This window comes from Artemia franciscana, chromosome 1, assembly GCF_032884065.1.
Source record: "Artemia franciscana chromosome 1, ASM3288406v1, whole genome shotgun sequence".
NCBI lineage: Eukaryota > Metazoa > Arthropoda > Branchiopoda > Anostraca > Artemiidae > Artemia > Artemia franciscana.
The window spans coordinates 45,310,184-45,316,224 of record NC_088863.1 but is presented as its reverse complement, the minus strand read 5'-3'; positions in this window follow the sequence as shown (position 1 = coordinate 45,316,224).

The window sequence follows — 6,041 nt, the reverse complement described above, 5'->3', positions numbered from 1 at the left end:
GAAGGTTTACAGATAACTTTCCAGTGATGAGCACACTCGAAGCCTTGGATCCAAGCTCGACCAAGTTTATGGACACAGAGTTGCTCAAGTATTTCTCTGCTCTTTACGGCGAGCTGGATATCGACAACATTCTTCTCGAATCTCAAGCTGATATTGCCAAGCGTTTCTTGCTCGATGAGGAGAAAAAGCCAGAAAACTTCCTAGACGTTGTCGACCATCTTCAGGCATTACCAGTGGCTTACTCAGAAGTAATTAAAGTACTTCGTATTGCTGCCACACTTCCTGTAACAACAGCGAGGAATGAGCGTTTGTTTTCTAGCCTAGAAATAGTGAAAAACTAACTGCAGTCTACAACAGGAGACGACCGTCTCAGTCACCTCCTTTTGATGCTTGCAGAGAAGGATTTAGTAAAATATTGGACTACAACCAGCTTGTTGACGATTTTGCAAAGATGAAACCTCGGCAGTTCCCCTTGTTACCTTTAGTGTTGTAATATTTTTTTTTCTCTTGTTTTTCCTTTTGTAAATATATTTGATCTGAAAGATTTCTTCTGAAGGAAAACCAAGATTTTTGCTATAAACCTCAGCATGTTAATGAAGATTACTTTCACCGACATATTGTTTACTTAAATAAGAACGTTTCTCGCTGAGGAAAGCCAGCCTGTAGTCTGGTTGAATTTCCAACTTTCATTTTAATCACTTAACCTTGTTGATTGTGATCTTCGATGTTATAATTAATCTTAGAGGTCAGTGTGGCGGAGTTCCACATTTGGTTACAGTACATTTCCAAACAACACACGGGTGCTGAAAATGCGTTTTTACTAGAATATTCGATCAATATGCTGCCAAAACCCGCATTTTTTCTTACGCGACACAAAGTGAGTCGAAGGGGGGGGGCCCAAGATGGAGTTCATGCCCAACCCAAGATTTGGTCCAAATGGCGCCTCTGGAGCTGTCGATTATCTTACCAACTGCCTTGAGATAGTTGAGCAGGAGGTGGCAGCCTCTCATCCATAGGATTAAGTTTTTGAAATCATCTGGGCTTTAATTTTCACTCCCTGTGCTATCTGATAAATGAAGAGATCTTGCGTGACCACCGTATCGTCACTTGCGATAGTTTTACTTATCACCATGAACGTTCGCCGAGATTTTTCGACTGTTGCATGGTTGTTTGGTGCTTTATAAAGGAAAGACAAGTTAAACACGTTGCTTTTATGAACATTTTCCTTTGACAGTTTACTGCAAATCGTTCGATAGCTTGGTAATGACGAGGGACATTCTTCTGTGGCCATAAGCTGTGTTGGACATTTTCTAGCCAGCATTATTTCCTTGTCCAGGTGTCTAATTCCTTTTGGAGTCTCAAGAAATAAGTTAATAGGAAGGAGTTCTTTCTCAATAATCGTTTTCCTTAAGATCTTTGATCCCTGACGCTTGATTTCCAGCTTTCCTTTTGGTAGACATTCAGCTGACCTGTTTCTCTGGTGCTTAGATGACACAGTAACTTTTGATTGGGTGCCCTTTGAGAGCTCTGAGGTCTGCACCATTGCCAGCCTAACAATATGAGTCGATTTGCCTTTGAGAGAGGACCATAGAAAGGTGAGGTTGTCATGTATGAATTGGATCAAAGAATCATCATCTTTTATTATGCTAGGAGGAACATAGACACTGTCTTCTGTGGTTTGAGTCCTTATCTTGTCTACCGCTGTTGCTAGGAGTCGTCGAATGGTATCATACAATACCCCAGAACCAGTTTTATTCAGAACTTGAAGGATATCTCTACTTTGAGTCTTATAATAAATATAAAGTGAAAGTCGAATATGTTTCGGGGTTTCGACTTAAAACCCGGATAATAAAATATCTTGGGCGATGCTCATAAGTCTTCGTCCTGTCCTCGGCATACAGTATTGTTTTACCTCTGGATTGTCCCATGGTTCTTCTTCTTCAAGAAGGTAAACAAGAAAGTTGTGGAGCTCTTTTGTTATCATTTGTGAGATCTGGTCGAGTGTTATTTGCATGTCTTCTGCTTTGGCGTTTAGCTTCTGATCAGTGATTGCTCGCTTCAAAAGCTTGGCTACAGTAAATTGTGTTCTCAATCCTGGTTGCCAAACACTGAACTATTTCTAATGCTACGCTGGCGCGATAGAGCCCATGATCCAGTACTTTGGTTGGCGGAAAGTGGTCTGCTGTCTTTGTTCACTGAGACTTGTTTGGGTTTAAGTGAGTTGTTTAAGGCTGAGCGCTTTTTCAAATTAATATCAAACTCTGCATCTGAGTCACTGGATTCGTCTGTCACCACTGGGAAGAAATCTTGAAAATAGCTCGAATCACTACTGCTGCCATCTTCTTTGGACCCCACACAAACAAACTCCTCTTCGACGGTTCACTGAACGTTGTTCATAGCAACAATTAAACTCTCAGCTGACATTTTCTCGCGAAGAAATAAGATATCAGAATTATTAGGCTCCGACATGACGCTGAAAGAAATTCCGTAATGCTGCAAAAGTCTTCTTTTCAAGCGGGTTGACTGATAAGTTTCTTCTGATTTTTGCGTCTGTTTTAGACAAGATAGAAACAAATGAAGCGCGCAGTTGATAGAGTCTCACTGGCTGGGCACTTGCCTTTTTCAGAAACTGTAGTAAGCACACGTTGTGGTACTGAACATCACTTGCTACCACGTCAATGCTACAATCGAGGCCATTGTCCAAATGGAAGAACATATCCGGGAACTTTTCTCTGAGCTGTGCAGCGGCTGCATAAATCTTGTCTGCCCTAGCATGTTTAGCAACTTTTATCAGTGGTACTTTCTGTCTGCTATCTTTCTTCCGTGTTTTTCCACAAATGACGCATTTCTGTCGGTATTCAAATTCTGGTGCAAAAAGGCGCCTTGAAGATCTGCTTGTACTGGGTTTGTTCACTGGCTGATTAGGTACAAGTCTGTACAGATCCTTCTGACATGATGGATGTCATTTAGGATTGTTTTGAAAAAAAAACCTATCAACGTCTTCTAATTCAGTTGCAAGGTCGGCAAAGTGATCACTGCGCAGCTGTGATGCACATTTTCGAGGTTTGCAACATTCTTCACCCTGCAGAGGGAATCTTCTGTCACATCCTGGCAAATCACACACTTGCTGTAGTTGACTGATAATCTGAATTTTTTACTTGGTGTCAGCCAAATGGCAGCGGCTGCACACTTTATGGAATATTCTCTCACGATTTCGCAGAGTCTGTAGAAGAGTGGATAAAAGATACAGTACGCAAACCCTGAAATTATTGGACCATCCAAAACGGATATGTCAGCTACATTTTACTAAAGCTATATTCTGGCACTTCTTTGCAAGGGTACTCTCCAGGCTCAAGCTGGAAAAAGAATTGAAGGTGCTTCCTTAAATATCTGATTGTATGATTTCTTCCCACAAAATTGAGTTGAGATAAAATGAGCCTGAAGAGGACTCTAACGAAGAAGGGACGGAAAAGGCTCTGATAAAATGTAGCTGACGTATCCGTTTTGTATTGTCAAGCATGGTTGTGAAGACACTCTAATTATCACCGTCTGTCATATTGACCAATTTTCAGGGTTATCTTAGGTAAAGTTATCTTTATCACCACTGAGTTTGTGTGACAGACCACTTTAACTAAATGTTCGTGAATCGTCATGATACCAAGATCACTTGCTATCCGGTAATGACACCCAAGAACCCAAAAACTACACCCTAGTCCAGTGATTTCCATACTTTATATTACCACGCCCCCCTTAAAAATATTTGATCGTGTGGTGCTTGATATTTTGCGTGACTGTGCAGTTTCAATTTCATTCGGTTGTTTTTTTGTCAATCCTGGCTAATACTCGCGCCTCCCCATAGACTAGTCCATGCCTTCCTGGAAAGACGCGCCTCCCAGTTTGGAAAGCGTTGCCCTAGTCGATGTTTTGAGCCATAGTTCTAATAAACCAATCATGTCCCATAAAATAACTGTTTATCTGCTTAAATAACACTAATTATCTGGTGTTTACCTTTACTTTGACAGTATTACATCATCACTTCACATCACCTCTGTTCAGGAATGATTAATTCTACTTGCTGTCACGTGATGAAAAAAAAATTGGGTACACTCACTAAAAAAGTTACAGACCCCTCAGACACAATAATTCAAACTTTTTTTGTTAGCTCAATGTGTTCGAAATTAAATGGGCTTTCTTTTTTTATTAAAAAAAATTACTTAATCTTGAAAAAATTTCGAGTTTTTAGCTTTTCTGTTAGAAATTTGTTGACAAAAATCAGAATTTTTTTAAACTGTAGTAAAAAGTGTACAATTTTTTAACTAACAAAAATCATATTCGTGTAGCCCCAAATCTCTTCTTTCGCTGGACTTGACCAATATTGTCTGTAAATTTTTTTTTGGAATTATTGAACCCCATTATAGGCTAAATTTGGTGTTTTTGGCCTATATCTCAGAACCGCCCTAACGGCGAACATGCGCCCTACGATATTCGTTTCAAGCATTGTCAACTACCCTGTGATAAAACCCTTATCATTTTTGTACCTTCTGGCATGGGTACTAATCAAAATAAGCAAGGTACAGAACCTGGTGCTCTGACTATAGTGCTCATAAAAGGAATCGCTCGGTGGTAAATCAAACAACATCCATTGAAAGCCTGTTGTATTTAGGTCTTTTATATTGGCTAGTGCACCTCTGACTTTGTGCTTTTTCTAGTGGATCTTGACATTAAGAGGGAAAATAGTGAATATCAGTATGTGTTGCTTTCTGTTGTGCTGCTAAAAACACCTTGATGGTTCCATTGCTGTATCCATTTACAACGATTACAGATTGAACAGAACATGGCATTTCAATTTATCTTGGTAAAGTGCAAAAGTTACTTAATTTTGGTTATGAAACAGCAAGTAGAGATTAGAAAAAAAATATAAGATCAAAGGGTAATATTAACCATTGGAAAACCATGTGCCATCCTAGGCAGCGCTATGTACTGTAGTACCCTAGTAAAGAATGATATGGCATCAGTGTATCATTTTTCCCTTGGGCCACTTTGCATGGAAGGAGTTGTCATAGAAACATCAGAGGGGGCACATTTGATTGGAAATTGTGAGTTCTAGTGTCCTTTTTCAGAATCAAATCTTTTCAAAATGCTGAAAGAGGCATTTGTTCAAAGTAGTTGAAAGATCCAATAACTATGCCCCTGGGGGCTAAGATCTGTAAATCTTGCAAGTTGCACAATGTGTAGGAATGTTTTATTATTGTGGGGGGGATGTTTGATCCAAGGTCTCCAATGAGGCTAAGGACATTAAGGTGAAACGTCTAGAGAATGTAGGATCTAATCAAAAGACATCATGCTCATTAAAGCTGTCCCAAGAGCACTTCTGCAATTTCTCAAAAATGGCTCAAGAGTATATAAAATTAAAAATTTCAGGTTGAGGAGGATATTGGACTAATTAAAACAGTATCTGCATCCAGGTTGTCAAAAGGGCATTGCTGAAGTATTTCAAGAATGACTAATGGTGTTAAGCTGAAACTTTGAGGGCATGTTTACGGGATCTAAAACTTAAATCAAATGATAAACGCTTATCCAGGTTATCACAAGGACTTTCCAGAAATATCTCGAAGACAGTTAAGGGTATTAAGTTGAAATTTAAGGCAATGTTGAACTCAATGAAAAGACACCACGTCCGTCCAAGTTGTCAATAGGGTGTTTGTGCAAACTCTCAGGGGATATCCAACTGACTCAAAAGAACTATATGGGCCCATGTTTGAAAAAGGGCGTATCTGCATTATTTCAAGAATGGCTAAGTGTATTTAGTTGAAATTTTTAAAGAATGTTGTAGAAAATAACCGAGGCACTATGTTCATCCAAGGTGTGAAATAGGGTATCAGTAATATCTCAGGGATGGCTAATAGTATTTAGCTGAAACCTCTAGGGATGTTGAAGTCATCAAAGTCAGTATATGCATCCAGGCTGTCAAAAGGCCGAATCTACAAAACCTCAGGAGCATCTAAGGGAATTAAGTAGAAAATTACAGGGAATGGTGATGG